The sequence below is a fragment of the Rutidosis leptorrhynchoides genome, chromosome 1, assembly GCF_046630445.1.
Source record: "Rutidosis leptorrhynchoides isolate AG116_Rl617_1_P2 chromosome 1, CSIRO_AGI_Rlap_v1, whole genome shotgun sequence".
NCBI lineage: Eukaryota > Viridiplantae > Streptophyta > Magnoliopsida > Asterales > Asteraceae > Rutidosis > Rutidosis leptorrhynchoides.
This window is the reverse complement of record NC_092333.1, coordinates 702,786,409-702,800,294: the sequence shown is the minus strand read 5'-3', so window position 1 is coordinate 702,800,294 and position 13,886 is coordinate 702,786,409.

Sequence of the window (13,886 nt, the reverse complement as noted above, 5' to 3'; positions counted from 1 at the left end):
AAGTAAAAATTGGGAAATATAGATATCTTAGAAAATGAATATCGATAAGTTAAGTAAACGATTGTAACACTTGTTTATTGATTCGATTGATTTATAGATATGTTAATTAGAACGTTTGAGAAGTTAAATTAAACGTTCGCGCATAAATGAATCATATCAAATTATGTACTAGAGCGTAAAACGTAAGGTGATATAATAATATCTAATATTTAAACGATTGAAATATAATTAGTTTTTGAAAAACTAAATATTATATTAGTAAGTAACTATTTCTAAAATATATGAGTTTTTATTTTTAAATAAATAATATCATTATTTTACAAAATGATAAAATATAATATTAACTTAGTCGTAAAATGTTTTGGATTTAAAATAGTATTATTATAATATATATTGGTAAATAACGAGACATCGATTTATAGAAGCAAATGACCAAAACACTCAAATGAATAAGTTATACTTTGAGTGGGATAATTTTTCATTGATTTGAGTCTTATTATCGATAAAAGTACATTACACAAAACATAAAGTACCAGTTTTCTTAGCATACGAAAAAGCGTTCGAGAAACCGGAACTGGCACGTAAGTCGAGCGTCAACGTACAATTCATCGGTGCTAAAATTTCAAATCAACTATGCACTAGAATATAATATAATATTTAATTAATTCTAAAGATTAAATATATTATATATTAAATAAATATATATTCATATATAAAATCATAAAACTAGTGTCGGTGAATGTATATGTGCGTATGAGTTGTCATTGAGGGGTAGGTAGCTGAATGAATTATAAATGGAACTCGATCTCTGATTGCTCGATTATCTATCTCTCAAAATCTATATACTCCGTAGTTATTTATTTATTTTATTAATCTTATTATTATTATTATTAAAGATTATTATTATTAATCCTATTATATTAATATTAGTATTAAGTATTATACATAAAATATTACGACGAGGTCATAGCGAGCTACTTCAAAATGAGTTTTGCGAGCGGTATAGAGCTAAAGAAATTATGGGATATAGCTATGGAGGTTATGGGTAATGTTCGAGGGTATGCTCGTGAGGTCAATCTAGTGTTTATCATCTTCGTTGCGTCTACGTACTATCCTGCAATATTGAATCTCAATATTGATACGTGAGCACTCATAACTTAAATTTTATATATTAATAGTGTATCCCTGACTAGTGCTCGAGTATATATAGGATTATGCATGTTTGTATTTTTGATATTGTCGTTAGATAGGTTATGTTGAATCCTGAATTAGTTACATATGCGGTTAAGATAAGGTATAAGATATGCATGTCGTTGGAAAGCTAGCGAAAAATAAGAACTTTTCATTTAGATATCGAATGATTTTAATGAACGGATTAGAAGTTATAGTCAATTAAATTTTTATATTATTATTAAAAATGATTATTATTATCGTCGTTATAGTTTTTATCTAATTATCATCATCATCATTATTATTATTATTATTATTATTATTATTATTATTATTATTATTATTATTATTATTATTATTATTATTATTATTATTATTATTATCATCATTATCAATAAAAGGTATTATCATTAAAAATTGTTATTTTTATTATTATTACTATTGTTATTATCATTAAAGTTATAATTAAGTATTATCATTAATATTATCATAATATTTATTATCATTAGTATTATTATAATTAAAAACTAATATTAGTAACACGTAATTATTATGATTACTATTATTGTCATTAACATGAACGCGCTATAAAAGACGATTAAAAGCTATTAAACGAATCGATTAGGAAATAATGAGTATGAGTATCATGATGAAATTAAAATATTGTAAGATATTGATTTAGATAAAATTATCGTTCTTAGTATTTTTATCATTACTATTATTAAATGTATCGTTAGTATTAAAACTATCATTTTAACAAAAATTATCATTTTAAATGAAATGTCATTGTTATTATAAAATATTATTATTATTATCATTTTAAATAAAATTATTATTTTAAAATTAATACTAAAAAGTATCGTAAATATTAAAGTTATCATAATTAGAATTATCATTTTATCATAATATCATTTTTGATAAATATAAATATTGATATTTTTATTAATAGAATAATAATAATTATTATTACAAAATAATACAACTTTTACTTATTATTATTAACAATGTTATTTTTATCAAATAAATATGTAATATAGATAATATAATTACCTTAACCTATCAGAATATTTTATGAACTTTATTACTTAAGATATATAAAAGTATATTTTTGTATAAAATTTTATTTATTAATAAATGAATTATATTATTTACTCTAATAAATCTTTTAAATATATTTAATAAATATAAAACGACGATATTTAAACTATATAATAATCATGTATAAATTTTGGAAATCATTTTTGGTCAAATTGACTTTTTTTGACTTTTGCATATTTAGTCTCGAGCATTAGGATTGTGGTACACTATGACATAACCTAAATTGTTAGACAAATATTGATCAACATATAAATATATATAATTAATATAGGTTCGTGAATCCGAGACCAACCTTGCACTTATTCAATGACGTTAAATGTATTTTTACTACGAAATACAGTATGGTGAGTTTCATTTGCCTTTTTACCCTTTATATTTTTGGGCTGAGAATACATGCGAAATTTTTATAAATGTTTTACGAAATAGACACAAGTAATCAAAACTACATTATATGGTTGAATGATCGAAGCCGAATATGCCCCTTTTGCTTGGTAGCCTAAGAATTAGTAAACCGATCTACTAATTGACGCGAATCCTAAAGATATATCTATTGGGCCTAACAAACCCCATCCAAAGTACCGGATGCTTTAGTACTTCGAATTCGTTTTTATCATGTCCGATGGATGTCCCGGAATGACAGGAGATATTCTTATATGCATCTTGTTAATGTCGGTTACCAGGTGTTCAATCCATATGAATGATTTTTGTCTCTATGCATGGGACGTATATTTATAAGAAATGGAAATGAAATTCTTGTGGTCTATTAAAATGATGGAAATGACTGATTATGATAAACTAATGAACTCACCAACCTTTTGGTTAACACTTTAAAGCATGTTTATTCTCAGGTATGAAAGAAATCTTCCGCTGTGCATTTGTTCATTTTAAGTATATTACTTGAAGTCATTCATGGCATATTTCGAAGAACGTTGCATTCGAGTCATTGAGTTCATCAAAGATTATTATTAAGTCAATTTATCGTTGGATAGTGGATATTATGAAATGGTAGGCATGCCTGTCAATTGTCAATGTAAAGAAAGTTTGTCTTTTAAAAACGAATGCAATGTTTGTAAAATGTATCATATAGAGGTCAAATACCTCGCGATGTAATCATATGTTATTGTATTCGTTCTTATGAATTAGGACGGGTCTTTACATGTGGTATCAGAGCGGTGGTCTTAGCGAACCAGGTCTGCATTAGTGTGTCTAACTGATAAGTTGTTAGGATGCATTAGTGAGTCTGGACTTCGACCGTGTCTGCATGTCAAAAGTTTTGCTTATCATTTCGTGTTGAAAATTACCTGCTTATCATTCTTAGTCTAGACATATCTTATTGCATTGATTGCATGAATAGTATATAGACAAAATTCATATCTTAGCGTATCTGCTAATTCATATCTTAGCGTGTCTGTTACTGTAAACTTTGCCTAACATATTCCGAAAATTCCTCTGTAATCTACGAAATCTTTTGCTCTATATATATATAGATATCCTATGAAATTAGAATACCACCCGATAGCCGGAAAATCATTTCATATCGAAAAATCCTTTATTCAATCGAACGAAATGGAATTCGTCATTAGTTCAAGTTTCTCGGATTCTAAAATGGAATCTCACTCAAGCTCTGAAAGCAGTGTGACCGGCATGGATTAACCAATCAGTCATCATCTATTCTGGATGAATTGAGAATGGGTTCGTAGTCTCCTCAATCATTGGAGACAAGAAGAAGGTGATCCCTTCCATCCACCACTTTGCCCTCTTGGAGAAGAACCAGAAGCACTTACCGGCGAACCTGTCCGAAATACCATTTTCTCTCTCATTTCCAGAGTATCTCGTCACGATTATATACTACATCAAATTCTGGATTTTATTTATCCTCTCGTCCGAACCGACAATCACCCCGGTGTAATAGAAGAAGTCAACGAGCTTCGCGCTCGGGTAGTGGCTTTGGAGAATATGGTGCAAAGATTACAAACACCAGCAGCAGTACCAGCAGCATAACTAGTACCACCATCATCAACGCTAATAGTACCATTACCACCTCCAACCACAACCACGTCGTAAACCTCAACTTCACAATCTGTCCCACGAGCAACAACGTCATACGAAGTATTAATTCATAACTTCATTGGAGAAACATTCGGCGGCGATTATGTAATCTCTAAAGTCTTAGAGATTATCTAATCTAGCCCTAACCATAAATCAGTTAAGCGAACTAAAATGATAGAAGGAAGAGTAGAAACCCTGAAAAAAATGGTGTGTGGTTAACAAGCTAAACTTGTTTTACCAACAGCATCATCAGTACCGTCAGCGTCACCAGCATCGTCACTGCAGTCTGCATCAGAATCAACAACACCTATAACATCACAAACTTCGTCAGTTCAAGAATCACAGTGGACATCATTACGAATCAATAACGCGTATATTGTATCAACGAGTTATGAAGAATTAACTCATTCCCTCTGAAGAAATTATATGTATATTTTATATATATATATATATATATATATATATATATATATATATATATATATATATATATATATATATATATATATATATATATATATATATATATTTGAAATAAAAATAAATCTTTCCGTGCTAAGTTATTGTGTGTGAATCTTAACTACTCGGTTAATTCATATTACAAATATGCAATAATGTACGTCCTTCGCCCGTAACTTAACCATCGTTAACTACAATCTCTGTCTCAATTCAACAAATTCCAATTCATAATAAATCAGGTATATATTTGATTTTACACTTTCATCATCAATGTACCCGAAACTTTTCAGATAACATCATTCGTACTTTGCGAAGTTCACAAGAATTTAACGAAAACCAACATCACGCCTCAACAAATAACGAAGTATTGATTCATAATTTCAATATTATTGAAGAAATACTTATGTAATCTCTAAAGCCTTCAAGGGATTATTCAATTCTAGTTCCAACCGTAAATCGAATGAGTTTAATTTAGTATTAACTCATTAAAATCTTTGTTACATTCTTCGAATCTGATTAAGCAAATTATCAACTATATTTTCTACTTTCACAATAATATACATTCTTTCATAGAAATCAAAACAACCATACTCATTCAAACTCAATTACATATTCTGATTTTGAAACCTCAGAATTCAATTCGAGATATAACCGGTACCATCACTTTTAGATTCCTACATCTTTCAAAGCTATACTTTGACTTCAAAACTGTGTTAGAACATCAAATGTATATTAACGATTACAATCTGTGTTCAAACCCTTCAAAAAAATTCTGAAGACACTTCAAATAATGAGCAATCGAGATGATGATCGAACCACATATTACCCACAGTTACGTACCTGAAAAACTCTCGAAACCAAAATCATAGTTCGACACGTATCCGTGTCAGACCCTTTTGGCATTTACTAGCTAAAATGACTTTTCAATTCCTTCTCAAAGTAGCCAATTTTGTCACAGCTCCAACAAGTCAACTGCGACTTTTCAATCAGATTAGTTTTATTATAACCTCAATAGATACGTTACCCTTTCACCATCGATACTGGAGAACCTTTCATATTCCACCACAATAGCAGTAGAGTTACCAACAACTTCGTGATTCAATGGTTTAAGTCTCTTCGAAAAAGCATTATATTTGTTCGTTAAAACCCGACCGTATACTCATCCGCACCTTGTAACAAAAATTGCCATACTAATCATTGAGAATCAACAATCAGTATTTTGAAATCTCGCAGCATGTCTACGCCAACAGTTATATGTGTATATAGAACGTCTATCTTCTGGACCTAAATTGAATGTGAAATTTCTGAAAAACACTCCGAACTACGAATTGGTTCTCCAAAAATGGAAAAATGCTAATGAAGAAGCAAAAACTATAAACGACTTTAACAGTAAAAGTTTGATGATAATGAATAAGTGTGCTGGCAAAGCGCAGAAAAAGAGAAGTCTTGGAACTGGAAGCCGGATTGAGTAAAGTATGAAGGAGGCTGTGGACAAATCACAAAGACTGAACCTGACTTCAAAGAATCCAAATGATTCAGTACCTGCTGAAGTCATTAACGAATACCTTGCTCCTGACTCTAAACCCCTGCGGACAATATTCTTCATCATCCTCTGATATTAGAAATTCTAAGATATCATCGTATCTTTCATTATAAATATCCTCCATATTTCTGAAGATATTTCCATAAATATCCTCATCTAAAATCATTTATCCTCTCTCATTATCTGTATCACATCATAAATGAAACTGTTTAGTTTCTAAATTCTGAACCCTTCGAGTTTGAAGTAAGAATGTTTTTGAAGTAATGTTGGGAACTGAAGCATGAGTTAGTATAATATAATGACACTTGATCAACGTGATTATATTAAAGTATGTCATGCTGAGTTTCTAAATGGAACGTGATGATTCACAGATCATAACGTCATCATGTGCCATGTTACACGACTCTCGTATTCTATTTAACCTATAAAAATATCAAGAAAATATTTCTTGATGATTCGGTCGTTTTCAGGATATTCTGATAATTTGACAAATCAAAATCGTGCCATTTCGATTTCCTTCTTAGAACATTAACTATGTTCATTCCGAAATTCATATCTATAAATTCTGGACCATTACAAGCGGTGTTTAATCTCAAGAAGAAGAAACGAAAGGACAAAACTCCGAAATAAAAATTGGGGTAGAAATCGCAGCAAATAAAAGAGAGCATTAACTGGGGATGACAATGATTATAGAAGACAGAAGCAGGAACATCGAAATGTAAGGGGAGATATAAAACCCAACAACAATCCAGAAACTATAAACCGTAGATATCGATACAGATAGCAATATAAAGACACGGGAGAACTAAGAACACTATAAAACCCAAAATATAGTAGAAGTAAATAGATTCTTCTGGCGGCAGGTGAAAAAGAAGAATGACTGATATGAAAGTTAGGAGTATATCGAGAACCAGAACTGGATGGAGCATATTGACAAATGACTCAAAGTATGAATTAAAGGAGAAAGAATAGAAGGTGTGAGTTGTAAGAAAATGAAGAGGGTGGAATTTATAGCAAAACATCCGACAGAGCAATCAAAAAGGATGATCACATTTAAAGCGGATCCTAATTCCCTTGGTTACCGGAGAATCAAATCTTATTACGAAGATTTTCTCCAAATCTCTTGAACTTGAAAATCAATCCTATCTACGTCAAAAAATATGACGAATCTATACCTACTCAATTCACTCTTTTGGTGATAGCTTCACTCGTAATCTTCACAAAAATCAAATGGTTTTGTCCATATTACTCAATGATGATAAAAACCTAATATTCAGCTTATCTGTGTCATGAAAACATACTTATTGTCAGCCATGACCATCCCAATCAAATTTCGGGACGAAATTTCTTTAACGGGTAGGTACTGTGACGACCCGGAAATTTCCGACCAAATTTAAACTTTAATCTTTATATGTTTCCGACACGATAAGCAAAGTTTGTAAAATTGAATATCAAGAATTTTAAACTGTGTTCATACATTCATTTAACCTCGACCATATTCCAATGATTCACGAGCCATTATATGAACGGATATGATTATATATGTATATGTATATATATTATAACTTGAAAACGTTAACAAAGTATTAGACGTATAATACTTTACATAAACATATTTGTTTCAAAATATATTTAGAATAATTATCGATGGAATTAAAAGATAATATCAAAAGATTGAAATATCAAATACATTGAATTATGATTTTGAGTCTCTGTTGAGAGGTCCACTTTGATTTAGGAAACCTTTCTGAAACGACTCCAATCCGTTTAGATTAAAACCGACTAATTTTTTTTTTAAAAGCAGGAGCGGCGGACCAAGCCCAGGTGCGGCGCTTTTGAAGACCCAAGAGCGGCGCTTTTGATGCCAAAAGCGGTGCTTCTGCTGACTGATCAAAACACTACCAAAACACTGGCCAAAAGCGGCGCTTTTGGCCATAGGAGCGGCGCTCCTATGCCTGGTAAGTGCAGTTTCGAATTTGACTAAGTTTCAATCCAACCCACATGCACGAACACTAGTTTACAACGCAAGAGCCCATACACAAGTTCATTATGACTCAAAATACACCAGTTACACATTTGAGTCTTACATAACCATGACCAATCATTTGTTGCAACAAAATGACCCGTTATAAACAAGTGACAATTTCAAACCAATTAAACCAAAACAAGAATTAAGACTCGACATCCCAACCCGATACCAAGAGCATAATCCCGAGGATCTACCAAATCCCCAATCCACATCCGTATCCGAAAGCTACCCCATCGAGCCCAAACGCACCTACGCATCTAGTCTAACAACTTGATTCACAATCACAATACCTGTAAAAAGGTAAACAACGAGAGGGGTAAGCTAACGCTTAGTGAATGCAATAATTATACATATACATATATAATCTACTTACCTGCAATCATTTACACAATACCGCATACAAGCTAGCAATTCGACAACCATGCAAACATTATGCATATACCAATATCCGCAATTCTCAATGAGCTAGCAATACCAATAGCATATAGTTCACAATTAAATATGCTAATACAAAATTCATACAACCATGGTTAACCAATCGTACAAGGGAACGGTTCTCGCGAAAGACCGCCGGAGTTCATAACATCCATTAGTGTTACTTAAACACCGCGTAATCACTAATCTCCTGGGTGATGTCTTGAACAACGCGATAACTCACCCCCTTGACAATGTGGCGTCTTGAACACCGCGACGATTCCACATGTCAATCAAAACAATGAGTGGTGCCTTGAACACCGCGGCATCCACTCCCATGACAATGTGGTGTCTTAAACACCGCGACAATACCACATGTCAATCAAACAACGAGTAGTGTCTTGAACACCACGACAATACTACTTGTTACTTAGAATGTGGTGTCTTGAACACCGCGACAATGCCACATTCATACCACACAAATAAATACATTATATACGTACACGCATAATTATTCCACTCACCTTGGATTGCCCGCACAAGTCATGTATGTAATTCACATCCAAACGCAACCGAGCAAGCTTTACCTATAATACGCATATAGATATACACACAATCAACATACATTCTCTACAAGAGAATTCGACGCCAACACCCTTAACCGAGTGTTTCTATCTAACACAACGACCCGCCCATTTAGTCACCTAAAATGGACTTCACCAATTACCACTACAGGTGGTAATTCCGACCCATTCAAACAAGTACAATTTAACCTCGTTTATACTTGTCACCATTTAAACCACCCTAGGTCTTAACACTAAATTACTACATAGGTAATAATCATATCAAACGTCGTTTAACACTTAACAAAAGTGTTTTAACACCCATTTAATCCAAATTAGTGTCATCCTCAATTTTGAACCACTTCAAATTACCCATTTTGACCAAAGTCATAAAACGCCTCATAATCACTAACGGCTAGTGATTATATTTCCAAAACACCATTTAATAACTAAATCAAGTATTTACATACTTGATTCACCAAAGCTTGACTCAAAACCCATTTTGACACCAAATCAAGTCAACACCCATTTGACTAGCAAACTTGTTCCTAAGAACACCAAAATCACTAACAAACTCACAACCTAGTGATTTAACACCCAAACCATGACAAATACTTCCAAATTCGTCATCAAACCCTAAACCCACAATAATCGAGTTTACTTACATAATACATACAACAAAACCCCCAATTTCATGAGAAATGGGTTTATAACCCTAACTAGCTCAAACCCTAAACATGAACAAGAATCAAACAAATTGAAATTTGGAGTTAGAACATACCAACACTACCATAACGTAGTCGTGAACAAGGAGAATAACTTTAACTCTTGAGACCAGACCCGAATCACTCTTCTTCTTCCTCAAACCAAGCTTTATCTCTCTAAAATGGGTTCCTCTCTCTAGAAATGGATGAGAGAGTTTTGTGGATGAGAAAGGAGATGATATGGGGATAAGAATCTGCTCTTCAAGCCATATACACGTTCACAAGTGAATTGACCAATATACCCTTCATTTAAAAGTCCAAAAATTCAAACAGCACCTGATCAGCGTCAAAAGCGGTGCTCCTAGACCAGAAGCGGAGTTCTTGGAGCCTTCCAGCTCACAACTTAAATTTAAAAACGTCCGCGCTCGAATTACGGTCATCTGGGCTTTTGATTCACCTCAATCCGAGTTCGTATGAGGAAGTTATGGTCCAAACAGTGAACTTGCGCATAACCTCGCAACATACACCAAACTTTTGCACATCAAACACCCGACACTCGAAACACTATATTATCATAAAGAATAATAATGTTTCAAGTCACCTCTACTTTCCAAAGCATCTTGACCACCCTTGGTGTTATTAAATTACCATTTAAAATAATACTCCAAATTTTTGGGATGTTACAACTCTCCCCCACTTATACTCGATCACGTCCCCGTGATCCTCGTCACTTAACAAATCGAACCCACCCTCTATGGTTGTCCGACATACATCTAAACTAGATGTCCATCACAATTTCCATTAACCCGAATATCTCACCACACGCTAATAATCACTAGCGTGCATTACCGTAACATGCGAAATCTCATACACTCAACTGGCCAATCATGAATGCTCTCAGAATCAAGAACTAACTTCCTCCGTCTCCACAACTGTGTCATTCCTTCAACGAAGAAATTTCGGTATCTCTAAATAACCACACTAGGGACACAAACTTTCCCATCAATCGCTCCAAGAACGACCATCCATCACTGGATTAATCCAGGAAGACAATAATATACCACGAGCTACCCAACACATCGCCACCTGACACATGGTTTCTCCTCTAAACCCTACAACACCACCACGCAAGACGGCTTCCTAGTACTAGCATGAAAACTATTCTTATACCATAATCCCATCAACAACGAATTATCATCACCATAATTCGCAATTTGTTACGCGACCCATGATAACATCCACCAAATCCTGGTGAATCCTCTTGCCTCAACCGTCCGTTAAGGATGGCCTTTACATTTCACTGCAACCTACGGGTCGCATCACTAGGGAACACACTCTCGCAAACAAACAATAACCGCGTGTCTCGACGTGAGACAATCAGAACCAGCGCTCCCCGCCTCACAACCATCCACAAAGTGGAATAATCCACTGAAAATTCTCACGATCACGTTTCTTGACAGGGAAAATACAGTATTCACCACCATCTCGAACTCGTACTCACTCGCCAGTACTATCCGAGTTTCACACTAACCCAAATTTATATCACGAGAGCACCCGCAATAACAGTTACATTCTCTCACTTCCGTGATCTCAAACTTTACACTTGGCCTCATACCGCACTTTGGTACTACACGACCACCTTACATAAGAAGTCTTACACTTCACTTGATCTAGTACCACGGGAGCTTCCTCGGGCGGCAGTAAAAACTCCCCCACTTAGGATTTAGCTCCACATTCTTACCGCAAAGATGATAACATCCCGCGGATTTACCATTCCACAACACACATGATCATTCTCATCACTGATCATAAACACCGAGTCACTGCAAATTCACTTTAGGCTCTCAGAGCCGTCATACAAAATTACCAGAGATGTCGTACACGCGGTGACTTCGCACCTTCATACCACAAATCACAATCGACTGCCTTAATCGTTCGCAAAGCAAACTCCAACAAAGTCCCACATACATCTTTATGCCTAAGTATACGTCACTTCAATAAATCAGTCGTGCAGCTCAGTCGAGATCACCCGACCTTCCACTCAACGAATCTTTACCTACAATTCCTCACTCTCATGGAGAAGAGTGACCAATCCGACACAATAATTGCATCGAATTCAATATCAACACTTCATCATAACCTTCGGTCTTAACCGAACATTAAGTCCGTCACCGGCTAGCCGGTCATCTTCACCCGTCTATCACAAGAGCAACCGGATTCGATCATCCGTCACTTCATCTGAAGTATTTACCGTAATGCTCTCTAACTTCGACTGTCGCAACCACCGAATTACTATCACCCATCGATCACTATTGTAATCTCCGCTGCTTCCAAGGGTATCTCACGGGAACCCTAAGCACAAAATGATCACACCACTACCGGAGTTTGACATTACACTAGCAGGTATAAAGAGGTACCTGACGCAGTGTCATGCAGACTCCCACCACAATCTACCGAAATTTAGAAACTCAATCTTTGGGTTTCATACACCCGATGTCACCCATTTCTCCACAATAATGACCCGAAGTGATACCTACCCGACAAACCTTACGGTTTATTGTCTCCTCGAAAGTTCCTAGCGATCACACGCTAGCCACAATTTCCACAAGGCCCAAATGATATAGCCTCACGAACCCTTTCATCTAACACCAAAGAGATGCTTGGAAACACCAAGTCTTACACCCTTCCGCACATCGACACAACCACATCAACAAGGGGTATTCCGTTAGGAATGTTACCCTATAATCCACAACACGCTAACACACTAAGTAATCATCGTCATACGGGTCCCACTCACATGAGTTTAACGACCCGGAGACTCCTCAACTCGCAAATTCCAAGGCGAATCACAACTAGAATCCCTACATGATTCTCTAACCACACACTCAACTGAGTGTAACCCAACACCACCATCATTAGACTTGCTGCATCCCATTACAAAATTTAAGTCCTCGACGCACACACGCGTACACATTAATCGGTCATCCTAGTTACGATAGGTAACTACAACCAATGACAATCTCAACAGTGCACCCACTACTTAGGGTGACTAAGCACGCACCAAGCTCGTGATTTTGATCACTCACCTTAACTAACCGAATCCACCGTAACACTTCTCGACTCACAACGAACCCGATGTGACAACAAACACACCGCCCGAGACAACTATAACCTAGGAACCATTAAAAGATTCCTCATTCATCCCGAATCTACCCCAACCATACCACGTTTCCTCCGCTCGGTACCCATCATGTCATGCTTGGTGTCAAGATACACTTTCATAATAATGGTGATCAATCATTATTACAAATGCGTACCTTACCATTTCCACATGGTCATGTAAAGTACTTTACCTGGACTGACGAAACATTCACACAAAATAACACTCGATAACTCCTAGTACCCGAATGACCCAAGTCCTTACCGCGAACTTGATCACTCAAAACCGCCAAACATCCGAATCTCTCCAATAGCTTCGTCTCTAGGACACCGCACAAAAGATACCTGTATATATATACACCTATATACAATATAATAATAAATGTACACAAGTACACCGCAACCACAAGTCAACCTACATCCTAGGTGACTATCACTAAAACGATGTCCAAGTTCGCCTACTTACATTAGGCACTAGCTATCTAAGGCACTAATTCACACACGAAATAAGGCCCCAGATAATCACACTTTGGACAAAAACAAGTCCTAGTTAGTCACCTACTCTAAGGCACTAACAAATCTCAAACCGACCCGTATTCCTACAAGTCCCGCAAATAACGCACAACCATCAATAAGTCTAAGACTAGGCACCTATTTCAAGGTCACCTAATTCCCTTAGACTATGCTCTGATACCACT